This window comes from Hemitrygon akajei, chromosome 9 (genome assembly GCF_048418815.1).
Source record: "Hemitrygon akajei chromosome 9, sHemAka1.3, whole genome shotgun sequence".
In the NCBI taxonomy this organism is placed as follows: Eukaryota; Metazoa; Chordata; class Chondrichthyes; order Myliobatiformes; family Dasyatidae; genus Hemitrygon; species Hemitrygon akajei.
In genome coordinates this window covers 165,609,608-165,620,793 of record NC_133132.1, presented here as the reverse complement: position 1 = coordinate 165,620,793, position 11,186 = coordinate 165,609,608, and positions in this window count along the sequence as shown.

The following is an 11,186-nucleotide window of genomic DNA, read 5'->3' as shown; positions in this document are numbered from 1 at the left end:
TCTGTGCCGCAGCAAAGAGTAAATTCCTTTTCTGCGAAGGATAAAGCTGCTGTTTCAGATGCCGGCCAGCAGGTGGGAGTATAGATCACAATAAAACTGGAATTTCTGCTGTGACTCTTATGAGTGCTCCAAAACGACAAAATTACAATGCCAGAAAGACTTGTTAAAAAGTGTATGTTTTCCAAAGTCATTTATTAATCATGGATAATGCCATAATATAGACACCATATATTAATTATATGAGTAACAAAGGCCTGGTAGGTTTTCCGATATGCCTTCAGGTGCAGCTACTGTTCACTGGGATCATGGACTAACTTCATCCTAAACTTCCATCTTGCAAAAAAAAATTAAATTAATTTTTCATTTCTTCTATAGATGATTTTCAATGACCAGAACCAATGACAAATTATACCTGTTCCTCGATATTCCCCTGAGGAATTTTTTACATGTGTTTTTGCTGACTTTTATATTTTGTTATCCATATAAAAAGCAGTTTAAGAAGGTGACCTACAGCCAAATATATGTGCACCCACCCCACACCTCCCATTCCTCTTTGTGCAATTACGAAGAAAGCATTGCAGTGCCTCTACTTCCTTGAGGTTTGCGAAGGTTCGGCAAGACATCTAAAATTTTGACAAGCTTCCATAAATGTGTGGTGGACATATTGCTGACTGCATCACAGCCTGCTAAGGAAACATCAGTGCCCTTGAATGGAAAATCCTACAAAAAGTAATGGGTTCGGCCCAGTCCATCACTGATAAAACCCTCCCCACCACAGAGCACATCTACATGGAGCATTGTCTCGGCAAAATCTATCATCAGGGACTCCCCCACCCAGGTCATGCTCTCTTCTCACTGCTGCCATTGGGAGTCTAAGGATTCATACCATCAGGTTCTGGAACAGTTATTACCCCTCAATCAAAGGGGTTCAACTTCATATGCCCCATGATTGAAATGTTTCTATGACCAATGTACTCACTTTCAATGACTCTTCACCTCATGTTGTCGATATTTATTGCTTCTTTATTAATTGTTGTTATTATTATATTTTTTCTTTCTTTTTGTACTTGCACACTTTGTTGGACATTGCCTGTCCACCCTGTTGGTGTGGACTTCCATTGATTCCATTATGGTTATTGTAGTTATTGTGTATGCCCACAAGAAAACGAATCTCCGTGTTGTAAATAGTGACATATTTGGAGTTTGATAATAAATTTACTTTGAAGTTTGAACTTCGATAGTGGTCTCCTTTGAAGAGGTAGGAACCTCAGTTTGATGTAGGAAGAGGTTAAAAATGGGCTCAGTACACCCATCAGCTGATCTCTGCAGGGTCTCCATCTGGGCTCAATATTTCCTGTGTGTTCACTCTCCAGAAGACTGATCTAACATCCGTGACAATGACTGTGGGAAGAGTTGGTCCAGTGGGCACTGGCTGTTGCTCTCAAGAATATTGTAATGTTGCATATAATGTCAAGCACCATCTCATCTAAGAAGAGTGGTCACTGTTTATTCATCTCCATAGATGGTGCCTGACCTGCTGAGTTCCTCCAGCACTTTTTGAGTGTTGCTCAGCATCTCATCTAACCTTTTTTTGTGTAGTCTTCTGTAAACAGTTGCATGAAATGCTATCACAGGAAAGCAGCATCCATCTTCAGGGATTCCACCACCCAAGATATGTTCTCTTCTCACTAATGCCATCAGGAAGAAGGTACAAGAGCCCCAGGACTCAGACCACCAGGTTTAGGAACAGTTACTACCCCTCAGCCATTAGGCTCCTGAACTAAAGGGATACTCTCACTCACTTCACTTGCTCCACCATTGAAATGTTCTCACAGCCTATAGACTCACTTTCAAGGACTCTTCGTCTCATTTTCTTGATACTTATTGCTTATTTATTTATTATTATTGTTATTTCTTTTTGTATTTGTACAGCTTGTTGTCTTCTGCACTCTGGTTTAATGCTGTAGTTGGATGGTCTTTCAGTATCTTTGTTAAAGTTATTTTTCTATAGATTTATTGAGTATTCCCACAACAAAATAAATTGCAGGACTCTATGTGGTAACATATAGATACTGCAATAATAAAATTTAATTTGAACTTTGAATCTTGAGCTTTGTAGTTGATCACAGCTTCTTCATGTCAGATTTCAGGGCAATTCCCAACTGTAGTTTGTAGTGAGACATCAATCAGATCTATTCTTGGAGGGCAGTCTTCGTAAAAATGGGGCAAAATTCATTGATGAGATTTCAAACCGCACTTTCATATTTCCATTTGATGCATGATCTAAAGTATTGGAAGGAGACTCCAAACACAACTACCATCTCAAATACTCCTCCTTCACCCTTACAGAACCACGACACCTGCTCAGCTGGGAGGGGGAGGTGGGGGTGGGAACTTGTTATCAGGCAGTTTTGCTCTAAGCACCATAACTACCAAGATATACCCATTGGTCGGCCATTTTAATTCCACTTCCCATTCCCACACTGACATGTCTCTTATGACCTTCTCTACTGCCATGTTAAGGCCAGATGCAGACTGGAGGAGCAATATCTGATATTCCTTCATGGTAATCTCCAACCTGACTGCATTGATTTCTCTAACTTCTGATAATTACTCCTTTCAGTTTCTTCTTATCACCTTAAGCCCTTTACCCCCTTCTTTCCCTTCTCCCATCCTCATAGCCTGCTTTTACCTACCTCTCTCTGGTTTCAAACATCTTTCCTCATATTGTCTTCTTTATCAGATTCCTTCTTCTTCATCCCTTTTCCTCTTCCAAATATCACCTCCCAGCATCTCACATCATACCGTTTTTCACCTCCTCCCCCATCATGCAGGCTTCTTCCCTCTCACCTGCTTTCTCCTATCACCTGCCAGTTTGAACTCCTTCCATTCCCTCCACCTTCTTATTCTGGCTTCTGCACCCCCTGCCTTCCTTTCTGTTCCTGATGAAAGGGCTCAGCCCAAAACGTTGACTGTTTATTCCTCTTCATAGATACTGCTGAGTTCCACCAGTGCTCTGTGTATTTTCCATTTGGGTTTTTGTTTTTAATTGCACATGCAGGGTTGATAGACACTGCAGCAACACTCTAACTGCAAATTCCGAGGCCATTTAGGCTTCTTGTGTGACTCTTGTGGTCATTACATAATTACAACAGGCTGGTATCTTAATTAAGGTAATTAATTTACTTGCAATGTTAGCAAAAGCTCAAAGCTGGCCATTGTAAATACCAGCACATTTACAACATAATGACCCTTTGCATTCAAGGACAACAGTTATTGCAGCCTTCAATTTCTAAACCTAATATCTTTTTCAAGTTATTATAATACTCGGAGACCCCTTTTAACCTTCGACAACTAGAAAATGTGGGATCCTAAAGACATTCAATTGCCCTACCTTGAAACTGTGAAAAAATTCTCTTCCTACATGATGAAGATGGTTTGTTTTCTGACAAAGATAATTCATTTTTGCTACCCGCTAGCTACAAGTTAATCATCAGAAATACCAATGGATTTACAAGTCATATGACTTTCTCCAGTAAAGGTTATTTGCAAAAGAATTCAGAATCAGAATCAGAATCTAGTTTAATATCACTGGCATATGTCATAAAATTTGTTGTTATGTGGCAGCAGTACATTACAATACATAACAATAGTAACTGTGAATTACAGTAAGAAGTATATATATATTTAAAAAGTTGAATTAAATATGTAGTGCAAAAAGAGGAAAAAAAGTAGTGAGGTAGTGTTCATAGATTCAAAGTCCATTCAGAAATCAGATGGCAGAGGGGAAGAAGCTATTCCTGAATCATTGAGTGTGTGCCTTCTGCTTCTGTACCTCCTCCCTGATGGTGGCAATGAGAAGAGGGCATGTCCTGGGTGATGGGGGACCTTAATGATTTTGAGAATGCTGGGGAGGCAAGTGTCCATGATGGAGATAACTGAATTCACTACTTTCTTCACTTTATTTCAATCATCTGTAGTGCGCCCAACCAATTGTACTGTTGAATCAGGATTGTGGGTTTGGCAAGTGAGATAGGAAATGTTGACTACAAATAGGTGTACTAATCATTTATTTACAAATGGTAAAAATTCGACCCAACTTTCATTTTCACGAAATTACAGAAACTACAAGGCTGAATATTCAACAAACATACTTACATTCAGCAAACATGTGCGGAGCATACCTTCCCAATGGTCATGTGCAGTACTTGCCTTAAACAAAGGGAGAGAGAGAACCTCCCACACTCGCTCTCTACATACCCAGGATATTTGAAATTGGACACCAGGCTGTTAACCAATGGGAAAAGCAGCTGCAGTTTCTAAACTAACCAATCTCAACAAAGCAACTTGCGGCAATCAGAATAAGCCACACCCCTCGAAGGACACGTTACCAGTTGGTAATGCAGCCAATTTGAATACTGTCCACAGTACTTCTGTAAAAATTTGCGAGTGTGTTTGGTGACATACCAAATCTGTTCAAACTCCTAATGAAATACAGCCATTGTTGTGTCTTCTTTATAACTGCATCAAAGTGTTGGACCTAGGATAGATCATCAAAGATGTTGACACTCAGGAACTTAAGCTGCTCACTCTTTCCACTTCTGATCCTTTAATGAGGACTGATGTGTGTTCCCTTGCCTTATCTTTTTATAAGTCCACAATCTATTTTTTCATCTTACTGACGTTGCGTGTAAGGTTAGCTTTAAAATTCAGTACCTATTTTTATACTTTGAGTATAACAATAAGAACGTGCAATTTAAGTCTTGTAATCATAAGGTATTGTGGAGATCCTTCCAGGTCTTTTGAAAGCTACTTAAATCAACATTATGAAATCTTTAGCATGAGAATTTCAACTCAGAAATGGATTTTTGACACTTGGAAAAATAGGACAAAGTGAGTTAAAATTATACTATTTATGCTGGAAAACTGGTGATACAGATTCAGATTCATTTATTTATCACGTGTACGTCAAAACATACAGTGAAATGCGTCATTTGTGTTAACAACCAACACAACCGAAGGATGTGCTGGGGGCATCCCACAAGTGTCATCACACGTTTTGGTGCCAACACAGCATGCCCACAGTTCTCAGCAGAACAACAACAACAACAGAGAAACAAGCCACATTCCTCCCACACACACACACACACTCACATGCAGCATGAAGTTAAAGTGAAATATTCATAACATGGCCAAAACCGAACATATTTATAATAACAATTTGCACTGGTATTTTGCTGCATGGTGTCTTAGAACAGGACAGCTGGTGTAGACAGCAGCTTTGAACTGAAAAAAAAATAGAGCTCAGGTGTCCAATCTACATTGGATCGGACAATAATGTTAATTTCCCCTTAGTTCTACACATAGAACATAATACATCACAACACAGTACAAGGCCTTCAGCCCACGGTGATACCAGATATTCACTTCTGGCCAAACAGCTGCTTGGTTGTTTGCTGATCTTCCTTTCTAAACTCAGTACCTGCCACTTGTAAGATCACAAACAGATGTCAGTAACCTCCCATCTAACAATTGTTTGACCTCAGGTCATAAACAGGAGCCAGTGTTCAGTTTTTAAAATGTAAACGGAAAGCAGTAACCTGTTTGAAGTTAAAACAACTACTGTCTATTGAACAGTTTTACAAACAAACTTTGTCGATATTAGATGCTCTTTCTGCGAGAAGTAAGATTTAGCTCACAAAACCTCATTTATTACTGCTTAAGATGCAATATAAGAGAATGGACTGTTTAATTTGGATTGTTTCAAGCAGACAAGCTGACTCCAAGTTGCTTAGATAAAAGAAGCTTGCATAACTATATGGATATTATCATTGACAATATCAAAATAACTGATGTGTTTATAGTTGGAAGTTTATGTACTTCAGGAAGTAAGCTTTACAGCATTAAATCTAAACTGTGAAGCTGAGCTCTATGTCTCCAAAATGTTTTTAGAACATTTGTATTAAAACGGTATCTGTGGAAATATCATACGTGTGAAGTCACCCAAGCAGTCAAAAAAGAGGATAAATGTAAAAAGCGGTTCAGGCTTATGAGGAGTGCTTGAAGAATATCAAGAAGATTAATAGGAAAATGGGGTGACTAGAATTTATTCCTCTGGCTTCAGCTTCTGTGGTGGACAATTCATTCATCTGTATTATTGTTTATCTTTTTAGTTTATAAGAATTGTGCTTATGTTTTTGAAATCCTTTCTGCTTTCGAAATGATTTGTAAGGTAGAAATCCTCTGTGAGTTTTATATGTATTTTAAGAACACAGAACATAGAAATCTACAGCATATTACAGGCCCTTTGGCCCACAATGTTGTGCTGACCATGGACTCTAGAAACTCTAGAAACTCTAGTACTCTAGAAACTGCTTAGAATTTCCCTACTGCATAGCCCTCTATTTTTCTAAGCTCCATGTACCTATCTAACAGTCTCTTAAAAGACCCTATTGTATCCACCTCTACCACCATTGCTAACATTGTATTCAATGCACTCACCACTCTCTGTGTGAAAAACTTACCTCTGACATCCCCTCTGTACCTACTTCCAAGCACCTCAGAACTATGCCCTCTCATGATAGCCATTTCAGCCCTGGGAAAAAGCCTCTGGCTATCCACATGATGAATGCCTCTCATCATCTTATACACCTCTATCAGGTCACCTCTCATCCTTCGTCGCTCCAAGGAGAAAAGGCCAAGTTCACTCAACCTATTCTTGTAAGGCATGTTCTCCAATCCAGGCAACATCCTTGTAAATCTCCTCTGCACTCTCTCTATAGTGTCCACATCCTTCCTATAGTGAGGTGACCAGAACTGAACACAGTACTCCAAGTGGAGTCTGACCAAGGTCTTGTTTGGATTTAAAGGCGTATCACTGAAAATAAATGAACTGTGTTTTAACTGTTTTGTTAGCTGGACGTATCTTCTCCTTGGTGGAGGGGGGACCTACTGCTCAAATATTGGGTATTGGCAGCTAAGCTCTCCGTGGAGAATAAACAGGGAAGTACACTAGTCTTTGAAGGATAGGTAGTTACAGTATAACCTCACTTTAGTAATGGTACTCGTGACTATTTATACCGTTAAGGTTTAAAATCTATGTTTGAGTGTCGAACTGCACAGTCTGAAAACCCAAAACCATCACATCGTGATGTGTGCTGACCTGTTAACCTACTCGAAGATCAATCTAATCTTTCCTTCCTATGTAACCTTCCAATTTTCTGTCATCCATCCTCTTTCTAAGAGTTCCTTAAATTTCTCTAATTTATCTTCCTCGATCACTGTCCATGGCAGGATGTTTCACACATCCACCACTCTGTGTAAAGAACTTACCTCTAACATCCCTCCTGCAGTTTCCTCCAATCGTCTTAAATTTGTGCCCCCTCTTATCAGCCATTTCTGCCTTGGGAAGAAGTTTCTCGTTGTCCACTCAATCTATGTCTCTTATAATCTTGTATACCTGTATCAGGTCACCTCTCATCCTCCTTTGCTCCAAAGAGAAAAGCTTTATGTCATGAAATTTGTTGTTTTGTGGCAGCAGTAGAGCTCAAGACATAAAATTGCTATAAATTACAGTAAAAAAAATTTAAAAAGGACAAAAGAGGAAAAGTGAGGTAGTGTTCATGGCCTGTTCAGAAATCTGATGGCAGAGGTGAAGAAGCTGTTCCTGAAATGGTGAGTGTGGCTCTTGTATCTCCTCTCTGATAGTAGTAATGAGAAGATGGCTGACAGTAATGAGAAGAGAAGAGAAAAATGTTGTATTTCTGGGCTAAATAAAGTCAAAAGCAGACTCTAGTTTAAAAACAAATCATCTCACACTCCCTGACAGACATAGGAACCCTTGATAGTATTCCACTGTCGTGTTCTTATATGATCCCCCTCCCTTTCACCACAAATACAATGACATCATCAGCACACGAGGGATGGTCATGTGATTTGCTTCATGTGCTAATGAACATTGAGTGGTGCAAAGTGGACTGGGGTGGGGGCGAAGGGGTTAGCTTGGAAAATTCAATCAGGTGTTTGGCTGGTTCATGAAATTTTGTCAAGTAGTCAAGGTTGCAGCCACCATTTACTGGCAAGTGTGGGCAGGGGTCAGATCTGATGACTCCCTCTGAATGTTCATTAAGAATCTCCAAGTTTTACTTTGGGGGCGCTCTGAGAAATTTATAGGACTAAAGAGGATGAGGGCTCCCTCACCTTTTTATTCTGGTGTCTTCCCCCTTCCCTCTCAGTCCTGAAGAAGGGTCTCGGCCCAAAATGTTGACTGTCTATTCAGTTCCTTAGTTGTTGCCTGACCTGCTGAGTTCCTCCAGCATTTTGTGTGTGTTGTTTTGGATCTCCAGCATCAGCAGATATTCTCCTGTTTATAATGAGGTAAATATTGTCAAGAGGAACATGATGATGCAGAACATACTATCCAGGAAACTATTCAGCAAGTTTCTCAAATGGTTCCAACATCTAGCATTCTGCTTGTCATTCTTAGGAACATACTTTGCAGTTTCTATCTGGCTTCAGTGTTTACACTGCTTTGATGTGTTGTTTAATGAATGTGTTGTCAACTAGTTCATAAACATCCCTAACCTCGAACATCTGTCCCTTCCTTGTAATCCAGTGCCTTGATAAGCCACTTTGGTTATCTGAATGCAAATAAAGGCAGGTAATGCTGGAATAACAAGGCATAAACACAAGAGATTCTGGAGATGCTGGAAGTCCAGAGCAACACACACAAAATGCTGGAGGAACTCAGCAGGTCAGGCAGCATTTATGGAAATGTATAAACCGTCGATGTTTCAGGCTGAGAACCTTCTTCAGGACTGGAAAGGAAGGGGGGAAGACACCAGAATAAAAAGGTAGGGAGAGGGGAAGGAGGCTAGCTAGAAAGTGATAGAAGAAACCAGGTGGGTGGGAAAGATAAAGGGCTGGAGAAGAAGGATAATTGGCTGTGGTAACGAGACCGGGTGAGTACATGGTTGAAGAGTCAGAGGGCAGCAGATATCACAGAGGGGAAGCAGGAAGAGAGGGTTTCACTAAACTCCCACTGAAGAGAAGATTTAAACTTCTTCAAGGTAGGCGTCTCTCAAAGAGACTTCGCGGTGGAGCAGCAAATCATAAACACAAGAACGCTGGAAATAGAAACGTGTTGGGAAGTTTTAATTTAACATTCCCTATAACGCTAACTGATCTGCTGTCAGGTAATTCTTTAATGTGATTAGCTGTCCATCAAGCAACTAGGATCTGGAATCAGTTCAAATGAGGCCTGTCAGCAAAAGGGAATCTTTCTCCATGGCGATGAGAAAAGATTTGTGGGAGCTTTCCTTTCGGTCAAAGGATGGCACTATTGTTTTACCACTGATTGAAAATTCTGCACTAATTTCAGATGAATTCTTGCAAATCCCTAGATTTACATCAACCTCTCATAAACACAAGAGATTCTGCAGATGCTGGAAATCCAGAGCAACGCACACAAAATGCTGGAGGAACTCAGCAGGTCAGGCAGCATCTATGGAGAAGAATAAACGATCAACGTTTCAGGCTGAGACCTTTCTTCAATTTTTCAAGTTTTGCTCCGTAGGTTATAATAAATGAGCAGAGAATTGCCATGCAAATCAACTCCTTTTAATTGAAGGTGATACTCCCTGTTGCTTATTTTTAGTTCTCATTGAGAAACCATACAGGAAAGCATCTGATTCCTCTTTCTTCTTATGTTCTTAATAATTAATTCAGATCCTTTTGTTCTTCCAGAAAGCATTACTTCATTTCATCTGTTGTTGGCACTGAGTCAACCCAGATTAATGAAAGGGTGCGTATTCTCCCACACCAAGTTGCAAATATTGTTAAGCATTTGAATAAAACAAATTTTAATGTTTCTTTACAATGAAATTTTGGGAAATAAGAAGAAAGGCATGAAGAGTTTGCAATGTTTCTGATAAATTCAGTCGTCGTATAACAGAGAGAGTAATTTTCATTAGTCCATCAAGCCCTCTACAAAAGCAGAATAGTTGGGCATGGGGCTAGCAAATCCATCTTGTAAAAACCCAGAGCTGCAGAAAAACCAGCAGTAGCTCCAATGATCTCATCCCTGGGAGTGGAAGAATCTACGAAGAAGGACTGCTCCAAGGGACAATTTGAAAGACCAGCTCAGGATAGTGGGCTCTGCTGAGCTGCAGTTGGAGGCCTGTGCCCCTGTAGGGGTAAGACCATAAGACATAGGAGCAGATTTGGGCCATTCAGTCCATCCAGTCTGCACTGCTGTTCGATCATGGCTGATTTATTATCTCTCTCAACCCCATTCTCTGCTTTCTCCCTGTAGCCTTTGATGCCCTTACTAACTAAGAACCTATCAACTTCCGCTTTAAATATACCCGATGACACGGCAACCACATCTGTCTGTGGCATTGAGCGTGCTAACCTTCTTTGGCTTATGTATGAAACATAGAAAACCTACAGCACAACACAGGCCCTTCGGCTCACAATGCTGTGCCAAACATGTACTTACTTTAGAAATTAACTAGGCTTACATATAGCCCTCTATTTTTCTAAGCTCCATGTACCCATCCAGGGGTCTCTTAAAAGACCCGTTTGTATCCGCCTCCACCACAGTCGCTGGCAGCCCATTCCACGCACTTACCATTCTCTGCGTAAAAATCTTACCCCTGATATCCCCTTTGTACACTCTTCCAAGCAACTTAAAACTGTGCCCTAAAAAAACCCACAAAAACCCTTTGGGTTTTGGTCTGAAACGTCGTCACTACCTCCTCCCACAGATGCTGTCTGGCCTGCTGAGTTCTGCCAGCATTTTGTGTTTTTATTTATTTCCAGCATCTGCAGATTCACTCATGCACCTTTAAAACTGCCCTCTTGTGTTAGTCATTTCAGCCCCTGGAAAAAGCCTCTGACCATCCACACGATCAATACCTCTCATCATCTTATACACCTCTATCGGGTCACCTCTCATCCTCCGTCGCTCCAAGCAGAAAGGCCGAGTTCACTCATTCTCATAAGGCATGCTCCCCAATCCAGGCAACATCCTTGTAAATCCCCTCTGCACCCTTTCTATGGTTTCCACATCCTTCCTGTAGTGAGGTGACCAGAACTGAGCACAGTACTCCAAGTGGGGTCTGACCAGGGTCCTATATAGTTGCAACATTACCTCTTGGCTCTTGAACTCAATCCCATAGTTGATG